The sequence below is a fragment of the Gouania willdenowi genome, chromosome 6 (genome assembly GCF_900634775.1).
Source record: "Gouania willdenowi chromosome 6, fGouWil2.1, whole genome shotgun sequence".
Classification (NCBI taxonomy): Eukaryota; Metazoa; Chordata; class Actinopteri; order Blenniiformes; family Gobiesocidae; genus Gouania; species Gouania willdenowi.
In genome coordinates this window covers 51256252-51268065 of record NC_041049.1, presented here as the reverse complement: position 1 = coordinate 51268065, position 11814 = coordinate 51256252, and positions in this window count along the sequence as shown.

Here is an 11814-nt window from a genome sequence, read left to right as displayed (position 1 = left end):
ACTCAAACAAACACCATGTCGTACCATTACAAATAATGGGCATTCCCAGCAGTACAAATGGCAGTGTTCCTCAGATCCCATTAACTATGGATGTCACTCATTGTTTCTGACTTGAAAGTAGCGGACAACCCTTTCCTCTGGTGTGACATTAACTATGAAACTATCATTCCTGTAACTCCTCTGGAATAGTTACAGTGTACGAAGGTCAGTGCTAAGTTCGACTACTGGAGCAGTGATAGTTGTAGAATACATTAATGACCACAGACTATTGAATATGTTCTAGGTTATCGTTGTAATAGTTTCAAGTTTTATCCTACTTGAGTTCACTCAGTATTATTCTGAATAAAATCCAGTTCTTTAGTTTCAACATTTAGTTCCAGTTTCTCTTTAAGTTCAACCTGTTTTTGTTTGTTGTTGGAACCCACCAAACATTTACATTTCAAATAACACAATTATAGCATTAACATGTACAGAATGGTTGACAAAAAAATAAATAATAATAATAGAATGCACAAAACTTAAATTAAGTCAGCAAAAGACTGAACAAACTCTTTATCACTATTAAATGTCTCTGTTCCTGAACAGTAGAAGGTCCAGCAGAGGGCACGTTGCACTGCACAGCAGAACATCTAGCAAAGGGCGTGATGCACAGCGGAACGTCCAGCAGAGGACGTGTTACTCTTACGTGATGCACAGCTCAAGTGTTCACTGGGTGGCTCGCCATCTTGTGTCTCACACGTGGAATCCAACTTTGATCTTAGCTCTGGATTTTTGATCCCAACCTTAATGACTAAGTCCTGTTCAACTTCAGCCAGCAAGGACATGTTGGAAAACGAAATAGTATAAAAATAACTTTGCATAGACTCTTTACTCAGTTTCTTTTCTGTTTCCTCCTCTTTTAACAGCAGCTCCGCTCTCAGCAGCAGGTCTGTGCAGAATGTCCACGCAATAGACCTCGTGCAGAAGCAGGAAGAGGCAACTAGGGACGAGCATTGTTAACCGGTTTCATTTGGGAACCGTTCTTAGTCAAACGATTCTTTGGAATCGCTAACAAAAACCATTTACGATTTTGCTAGAGATTCTTCCCGGGCTACGCCGTCACTGTAAACAAACGTACGCCACTCTCAAATTTGTGATGATGTGACGTCACACACACAAGCTGCTGCAGACTAGAGCAGAGGTGAGCTGAGCAGCTACATGCAAATCGATGCGCTGTGGAGAAATGTCCTCATGTCTGGATGTATCTAAAAAAAAAAGGACGACACCTCAAGGATCGTCACCTGTAATTCCTGCAAGAGGGATCTGTGTGCCAAAGGCAGTAACACAACTAATATGTCCAAACATTTGGCCATACAAACACAACACGGCATTATACTCAAGCAATGCTGTGTCTTTGAAGCACTGAGCAGCACCAGTGCTATCACTAGCTCAGCAGGTAAAATTAAACAACTCTCTGCCGCTGGCTCTACACTGCACTAACTCCATTGACTCCTTTAAAATGCAGCTAAAGACACTTTTATTCAGACAAGCTTTTAATTAACCTCTTTTGTCAACTCAGTGTTTACATTGTATTTTCTTTTTTCTTTATTTTGAAGGACAGTCTTGTATTGTATCTTTGTAAATCACTGTTGGTTTTGTTTTGTGAAGCGCTGTGTTTTTACTGTTAAGTACTACTACTAATCTATGAAAGGTGTTATATAAATAAAATGTACTTACTAACATTGTGTGATAATGATAAAAATGAGGTTTATTTATTATCCTAAGCCAATAGCGACTTGACTTGTGGAGTCATTTTACTCATTTGAGTATAGTTTATTTTTGTATTAATAAACCTGATATTTATTCTAATAAACCACTTTGTATTCTTTTCTGTACTCATGTACTACTTGTTTTTCAGCCTATTTGGGAATCGATAAAAAAACGGATTGATAAGAAAGAATTGATAAAGCATCGGAATCGCTAAATCCTTATCAATATACTTCCCTAAAGGCAACACAATCTGATTGGCTGTGGTCATGCTGCAAAGTGACTCTTCAAAATAAGAGCCTAAACAACATTTCTTTCTTAATCTAATTTTAAATAAAGCAAAAATAACATTAATGTACATGTTTTTTTTTTTCCTTTTAACGTGTCTTTTAAACCAAATGAAATAGTATATCATGATTTATTGCTTTGCTGATCATTTTTATGATTTTTTAACCCTTTATTATTATTACTTATTGTCTATTTATCACTTTCAATGTATTTGTTTATGATTGTTTTTTTATTAACAGGCTTTTTTTAAATAAGGCTTTGTATACCAGTGTTACATTAACGATTTCTAACAATGTTACAAAATAATTCTTGAAATTTTTTTTTTCTTTTTTAATTTACAGCATTTTCACAGAGCATTTCATCGATAATTGTCATGCATATATTTAAAAGCAGAGGGTACCCTGTTACATTACTAGTTACTACTACTACTTCTAAGTAAATACGCTAGTAACAGCATATTCCGTCATACTACTGGTAACACCCAATCTCACATGGGTGTATAGCTTCTGTTTTTATAGTAGGTATTGATATCTGGTCTGACCGACCGGTATCATCACTGAATCTTTCAACTTTTTGCTGTAAGTGTTTACTTCCGCCAAGGAGGTATTATTTTTAGCTACATTTCTTTGTTTGTTTGTTACCAGGATTACGTCAAAAGTACTTAATGCCTTTTGACAAAATGTAAACCAAAGATAAACCTTACACCGTGGAAAATCCCATTTTGGAGGGAATCTGAATCAATATACACTGATTCTGGAAAGGTTTCAAATTTCTAAAAATCATTCTCTCATCATTACCAAATTTCAAAATATCATATCTGTTTGTAATTGACCAATCTTCACCACATTTGGTTTACCGTAGTTACTGTATGTTGTGCTAGGTTTGCCGTTTCATCCAAATCAGATTCAGATTGCACATTTTATGCAATTCTTTGAAAAAATGGGGGTACTAATACATTTGGACCTACTGTATCGTTATTAATGTGGATAGAATTTCTTCCAAAATTTTAAAGTGTGAATGACCCTGGTACCATGATCAGAATCACTGATCCAGAAAACTGCTATTATCTCTCTTGCTTAATATACTTCCTTACTATTTAAAGGTGTAGCTCTCTTAGTTTTGTTTTGTAAATGTACATGATCTGTAGATTCTTTGCTTCCAAACGAGTACCTCATTACCTCCTTCCAACTCCAAATGCACACAGCAGTCGCTGTCGGCTGTAAATAGCAATCTGGACCCTGATGTGATCTCATCATACAGCCTTCAGCATGATGATCACTAAAGTTTATTATAGTTACATGATGAAGCTAACGTCATTTGTTCTAAAGTAAAGAGCTAGCTCCAGTCACCCCTTTCTTAAGATTATTTCTGCAAATTGTTGAGTTGAAAAGTGAGTCAAAATGGTCCCATTGCAGAAAGCCTTTGGTAATGCCAAAAGAGGTCACAATATTACTGTGACATTATATTGAAGGGCTGTTGTCTATTTCGGCCACTAGTATGATTCTTTCTTATTGAGAGGGAGGCTGAGGGAATTGGAGACTTTAGGAAGATGGAAAGGGTAAGTGACAGAGTGAAGCAGCTTGATCTGAACTATTGAGTCACTCTAAAAAGCTGTGTCACAGTTGGCCACTTAACTCATGACCCATTCTTGTCAATGCAGGATTTTCTGCTCTGAGAAGCAAGAGAGGGTTTGAACTCAGCTCATCTCACTGAATTTGCATTCTAGCAACAACGAATATTCCTATTGATTATTTAGATGTGGCTAGCATTTATTTTTTATTCTTTTTTTCCCCTCCTTTTGAACAGTCTGTGAGGGGGTTATGTAAACATATACATTGTATTTTTGGAGCGCTAGTTAATCGTAAGCAACCACTTTTTTTCATTGCTGTTGGTCAATATTCCATTTTCCCCCTCCAGCTGTTTTATTCTATTCAAAATGTGTTTGTTAAAATGTGTGTTTCCTAATTTCAACCAATAAGAAAATAGCATGATACAGAAACACACAACTTTTGGTAAGAAATAGTTAAAAGATGTGACTACTGTGGGCTAAGGCTTTGTAAAAATGTAGAAATTGCTGAGCCAGTTGAGGTCTTAAAAAGCTAATCGCTTTTGACTAAATTTTAAAAGACAATAGAGCTGCAGCTTAAAGTAAATCGCTTGTCCAACTTGCTGACTCATTGCTGTCTTTAACCCATAAGTCATCTGTGTACACACAAACACTCTTATTAGGCAAGTGGAGAACTCTCATTTAAAATCGAGCCACAGCTGCTGTATACGATGTGCCTCGTATATTAAAGGAGCATAACCATTAAATGAGGATTTAGGAGGTTAACAGCAAGTCAGTCTCTACAAGTCCTACAATAATCATTTTGTCTGTGTGGACTTTGGAAGAAGAACAATAAGTACACAACACATCTGATATTCCAGAAACCTTTTGCCGTAAAATATTGTTTTTTCTGCTGTGTTGTTTACAATGGCCCGGTGATGTGCTTTCTCATTCACATCACACCTACATACTTTTTTTGTGAGTAAACTTTCAGTGGTGTTCAGTCCATTTGCAGTGCTGAAGTTGTCAATAACATGAATTCCTTGTAGGACAGGGATCTGTGAGCCAACCTTGTTATGAGAGTCCCTCGGGTCCAGTCCTGAGCCAGAGCCTGCGCTCGGTGCACTATTACACATGAATGCGCACGCAAAGGACCAGCTAAATGAAGGTCCTGGCAGACAACATTGGTCCATAATGTAATCACTCTTAACTCTGTTTGGCCCAGCATACACAACGTGCTAAGCTTAGATTTCTCATATCATGGAAAGGCATCGTCCACAGGGCAACCATCTCAAACCCAAGCTTTAATCCTATCGTGTGGGTTAGCATTCAATCTCCAGAGATGGCACTTGTACACTGTGTTCCCCCTTAGTTTGCTGTAATCGCTCTGGCTACAGGCGGATTTAGATATGTACCTTTTAACACTGTCCTGTACTGATGTCAAAGCTTGGACTAATAGACCACAATCCTCTTATGAAAGCAAATGCAAAACTACAATTTATGAGACTGAGAAATTATTCAGTTTGAAATATTAAACTCATCTAAATGTAGTGCCAACATGTAGGCCTACTTTAGGTTTATGGTAGCCTCTAACTCAGGGTTCACCAACCTTTGTGAAACAGTGAGCTACTTCACTACTTCTGTACTGAATAATACAAAGGGCTTAATAAGTTGGTAAAAAAATATTGATGGAAGACTTGCAGTAACTTAAAAAGGTAGGAAAAGTTTAAGTTTCAACATGCAACACTTTATTTGTCTTAACTTATCCATTTGTTTCATTTTCACCACATTTCATAAGAAGTATTTCTATTTTAAATCCACTTTTGCATATTTTTAAAAAACAGATATCACATTTCAAACACCAAATTAGCAGCATCTTTAACTAAATCCTATCTGTGACACTTAAACACACGTTTCAGTGAAAATAAGCATTTTAGGGTGGTCAATTTAATAGAAACAAGTTCCGATAAACAACGGCCGGGCCCGCGGAGTGTCTCCGTGCCGAATAGCACGTACCACGTTTCAGAGAATTCCGTGAAATGACTCAGTTCCACCAAGTAAAACAAATGAAATTGTGCGACGTCAAACCGCAATCTACGTTGAATTGCCTTTGAAACGACATATCACACGACTGTTTCCATAAATTTAGAAATTACCGGAAAAGGGGGCCCGTGGGGCCCCTGATGCCCCTGCGGCACATATGGAGTAATGGGCCCCATTTGAATATTGGTATGTGTCAATGATTCTGTACCACCAACTGTCCCAATATTTTACTCACAAATAAATGAGAAAACAACTTTAATGGAAGTTGCCTAAAAAGGGGGGGTGGGTCAAACAGTGTGAGACATAATCGGAATCTACATTGAATTATCTTTGAAATGATATAACACACAACTATGTTCCCATAAATTTGGAAATTACCTGAAATAGGGGGTGGGCCGCTGGGCCCCCTACCCTATTTCATATTCATTCATAGAGTATTCATACCAAACTGCATTCCGATCTAACAAGAACTAACGGAGGAGTAGTCATTTGAAAAATGGGGCCCCCGGGATCCCCCTAGCGCCCCCGTGACAATGATAGGGTAATGGGCCCCATTTATATATTTGTATGTGCCAATGATTTGGTACCACCGTAATATCTGACTCTCAAATCAATGAGAAATCAACTTTTGTTTTTTTTTTCCCATTTGGGGCCCCAAATCAAATATTGGGCTTTCAGCGTCAATGCGTACACATCCATAGATTATACCTACCAAATTTCAGCCCAATCCGTTCACGAATAACAGAGGAGTAGAGATTTGAACTAGTGTACACAACAACAAGAAGAACAAAGTGTCCTTTAACCATCTCTGATTGGCCAGCAGCTCAGGAAGGCGGTTCTTCTGATTAATGAACATATATACGTATCACTCAAATGATGGAGAAAAAACCTCACCATCTGAGGTTAGGTTATCGCAGTCGTGAAAACCGCAATATCGATGCGATTACGGTTAATCGTTCAGCATTACTGTAAAGGTTAAAGCAAGTACAGAAGATAAATAAATCATGTCAGCATGGCAAGGCTAAAGCTAAAAGTGAACTTTCAACAAAGTTAAATTTAACGACAAAGTGTAATTGCAAACAACGTTTGCTCAGTTTTTTTTTTGTTTTTTTTCAAATTAAGTATTAGAGAGCTTTTTCCTCCCCGAAGGACAATTAAAGTCCCAAAGAATTGAATTTACCTTAGCTTGAGCAATGTCCTGCTTTTGGATAATTGTAAGCTTTTTCTCTTGTAGAAGGATGCGAGTTCAGGAAAACAAAGCGCTTTCTGAGTTCGCACTTTTACATTTTTTATGCAGTGCGTTCCCAACCATTGTAATATACATCATATAATACATTTGTTTGTATTTACATATACTTTCTCATATTAGTTGTATGAAATCTGTGTGAAATTTTATGAGCAGAGCATTTGTTTCACTAAACTACAGGTTTTACAACTATATTGTATAAGTGAAGAATGCTTCTTACAGTAATTGTAATTGCCCATCTTACTTTGTTAAGGACTCCCAAGGCACTCACAATTATTTCACTTGTCATTCTTTGATAAAATATTAAATAGTATTTGAATATTTATTTAGAGCAGTGGTGGCCAAATGGTTAAAGACTCACCATCACTGTGGACCCTTCAACAAGGCTGTTAACCCTAAATATTCAACACTGTGGCTGTCCAGTCCCACGGCATGTATGCACACATACATTTGTGACTATTAAGTGGAATTTATTTATTTGCAAAGAAGCATCAATTCCACAAGGGATTGTCAACACAGTTTAAACTTCATTTTGCTTTGCCTGGTTTGCCGTGTTCCAAGTACACTTTACTACATTCACCTTCAATAAATGATGGAAGTCGTGATAATGTAGACAGGAAGATAAACATTGTAGGCAGAAAAAGCTAGAACGATGATAATAGGAGGGATGGTAGGAGTGAATTGTGGAGTAGAGCAGAGTTTTACGCAGTCGAGAATAAGATGCTGGAGACCTCTGACCCTGATTTCCAGGCGGTCACGCTTGATGACACACTGCCAACTCAGCTTGTCATTGTTGTGTTAACATTTAAACCACAATGACAAGTCATTCTGCCTGGAGCTTAGTGGGGACGTATATCTAGGCGCACATTAAGAATGCATTCAATATCTTACACTAGTGGTAATGTGAGCCAGATATTTTTTTCAGATCAGCTCCTTTTAATGCTGTTCCTATGAGCTTTATGGATACAACCCCAGAGGCTTGTTTAATAATGTGTATCATGTCAATTTTAGTTCCTGATCTGGATATGTCAGCTTTACTGTGATTTGTGAAGAACATTCTTGCTCATGGGGGCAGCCTTTTTGATCATGAGGAATCTGAAACTGTAACACTGGGATTAAACAGAAAAGAAGAGAAGCCTGTGGAAAATCGTGGAAAATTAAGGTAAAAATAGCACCAATCATTGAACCAACTCATCACTATTATCATCAATGACTGCAATCCCACAGGGACCCCAGGCGTCAACGAGCCTTCCAGCCGAGCTAGTCCTGAGCCAGTATATTTAACTGTTCATTGGTCCAGCTGATCTTCTTTGCAGTTTCAAATGCTTTTTACTCTTTACATCGTACTTTAAGGGTTCCAGGTGGGGGGTCATTTTAGTGGATCAAGATCACTCTTGAGCTACTTTTTTAGATTTCATATGTGTTGGTTTAAGGAGAAAGGAGAGAGGATGAACAATAAAAATGCAGAGACCGAGAAGCAGGCAGATGGACAGAAGGGGTGTTGTAGAAAAAGTATATTACATTTTTATAAAGAAGTCAAAAAAGTATGAATGTGGTTGCCTAATGGTTCAAGAAGCAAGTTTGTAACCAGAGTGTTGTTGGTTTGAGCCTCACTATGGTGCATCACTAATGTCTCTTCCTAACTGCTTGCAAGAATTGCAGCCTTAACGGGGCACAAGCCAGTGTCCTCCTTGTGCTGGCCTCAAGCCTCAATAGATGTATAGGGTGGAGTCAGGAAGTATAGTGTATTCTGGAACCAAGAGTACAGGTTGTAGGTTTTGAGTTTGAGACTTCTGCTCATCTTGCCCACAGTTAAACCTGCAGTAACACACATTGTCAATTCCTCCTTGGAAACTTTGAAGCAAGCTTGGGTCACCCCGCTGCTCAAAAGGCCAAATCTCAACCCCATTCAGGTTGAAAATTACGGGCCGGTCTCACTTCTGCCATTCCTGTTTATTATACTTGAGTGCACAGTCTTTAATCAACTTCCCAAACATCTGAAAAACAATAATGAGATGTGTGACAATTCCACAGAGACTCCACTCCTGTCAGTCACAAAATCTCAGGATCTGTCTTGTTTTGGTTCTAGTCCTACCTCACAGGTGGATCCTTCCGAGTGTCATGGGGAAGAAAGTGTCTGAATCACATTGCTTATAGACAGGGGTACCTCAGGGGTCAGTGCTTGGTCCCCTACTCTTTGCCTTATACACCACCTCATTTGGTGCAGTGATCCGCTCCAATGGCTTTTCCTACCACTGCTTTGATGACGATTCTCAGCTTTTCCTGTCTTTTCCACCTGATGACACAACAATCTCAACTAGCATATCATCTCTACCTGTGAAAAAAGACTGGTGCTCCCAGCCCAACATGCTTCTCTTATGTTGTTCCCAAATGGTGGAATTAATTACCCAACATCATTTGGTCTGCAGAATTCCTTTCTACTATCAAGAGACGTAAAAAAAAAAAAAAGAGAGACGTTTGAAGACTCAACTCTTAAGCACTTGATCTGACCCTTCTGCTCGTTGTCCTTAGGGGTAGAAAGAGTAATATTGTCCAAGACAGGCTCTTACTAAGTATTTAGCACTGACATTGTTGAGTGTTGTTGAATTATGATTGGTAGTGTTGGTAAATTGTTCAAAAATAAAATAAAAATTAAGGTACTGCTTCTAGTACTAGATGGCAGCACCTGCGGCCAATCAAACTTGAATTACTTACTGAGGGTTTTACATCCAGTCTAAATTCTTGCTTGTGTTGTATGTTGCTATGGACAAACGTGTCTGCTAAATTAAATTGTAGAATTGTACTTGCAACCGAAATCAAGCAAAACCAAAATTGACTAAAAGGTAGCAGCACGGCGACTGACCGAGTGAGAAAGACATCGCAAGACAATGAATGAGCATCCAATGTTAAAGCAGCCCTTTAAAAAGTGCAGGGATTTAATCATAAAGGAACATTCTAACCAAAAACCAACTAACTCATGACTGAATAAATCGACAGCAATCAACCATGAAAAGCAGGGGACATAAAGTGATCCAATCTGAGCTTGATCTTACTACCACACTGTTCCTTAAGTTGTAAGGCATAACACTGTGCCACTGAGGCAAATACATTTCCTTTATGAAATTGACTTAGTTTCCAACAGAGAACAACAAAACCAAATTAAATGAAGACTCTCAAATCTAAACTAAAGAAGGAGACAGAGCAAACTCAACAAACAGACCAAATCATCATAACCCAAGGATTGATTAATACACAAAAGTAAGCCCAGAAGACTGAATTAAATTTAGAGCCTTTCACGAAACTAAACACAACACTGAAAGAACATTTCTCACAGTCGATGTGTGTATTTTTTTTTTTCACCTGCAACAATGTTCACTCTGTCCAGTTTCAGGCATGCTCATCAACAGTCTTGAAGATCTTTATTCTGAGGTTTTTGTTCAGTATTATGGAGATACAAGCATTTTGTAGCAGCAGGAAAGCTGCTCACATTTCCAGGGCAAAATTTTACATCTCACCATCTGTCCTGCATTGTTTATTGATTATACTGCTGAGATGGGTTATGCTCTCCAGCTATTGCAGTGCTTCCCTTCCAGCATGATGAAAGTTGTACTTCCTACGTTGACCTGCAAGATGTTTCTCTTTTATTGTGGATGTTTATTCCATTTGTTTTCTGCTCCAGGGCTGGTTGTTGGAAAGCTAATGGTAGACAAATACTAATTAAAGATAATGAAGTAAAACACGATTCTGAGTGGCTTTAAATGTGTATTTTTCTTAATTTGTGCATAATTTGAAACTCCATAATATGGAGTCTTATTTGTGGTAGTGAGACCTATTTGAGAAGAATGAATTTCACATGTCTCTCCGCTTAAGAAAAAGGTTTGAAAGTACTGTGGTGCAAACATTTTCATGTTTGTGTAGTTCCTTCAACGGCCTATGTACAGTAATAAAGCTAATCTGTAAAATGAATTACAGAGTGAAATGAGCAGATAATATGAAATTTTAATGTGGATGCTGTTGTGTGCTCAAAGGAAGAAGTAAAGTGCAAATTTTGAAGAAAGGTATTTGTGTGCCTTGCATACATGACAACAAATGCACTTTTTTAAACAAGCAATAGAGGAGTTTTGTTTGTTTTTTTTGTTTTTTTCATTTATATCATTTCTCTGTTCAATGCTAAATTACTGTGTTTACATTTCTCTATCAAGAATGTCTCGCCCAATAAAAGAATTACCTTATACTTCCTGCCTTCTGTTTGGTTTTTCTTTTACATTGGGCTGAAGGCAAGTAAAAAACGCAGGACAGTTCCTTTTGTCTTAATGCCTTCCTTCTGTTTTAACATTCTCTGTGGTGTGCAGTTGGTCCACCTGTGATGTGTCAGGAATACCACAGGGGAGACAGACTGGAGCCGAGTCTTCTCCAAACAAGAAATATAACTGTGGTCAAACTGAGTTGGGAGCGGCTGACCCAGGTCGACCGGTTTCCATGTTTTTTTGCTGGCACTAAAACTTGAAAACCAGAGATGGGACCACACATGGTCAAAGACTGTGTGAACTTTGACTGTTTTGTGTAGATGGTCTTCTGTATTATTGGTGTGCTATGGTCCTACTAATTTAGAGATAATTATTTGGTGAAATCTTAATATTAGTCATCATTTTAGTTATTTTGTCCACACACAATGCTGTGAAATCTGATTTCATATCTTTGTGAGTGTGCAGGGAATGTGCAGTAAATCCAGTAGTCTTTCTCACTATTTTCTTCCATTTTATTCAAAACTGAATCAGTAAAGTGACAGTTTTTTCACTTGGCTGAAGGTCAATGTATGAATTGGGAATGACAGAGAATTGTGTGGGACTAAGAGGGACTGAGTTACTGCATATAATGTAAAGTTATTATGCATTGTAAGGGAAGGCATACTGTGCTGTAGACTTATGTCTTATTTACCGCTTTG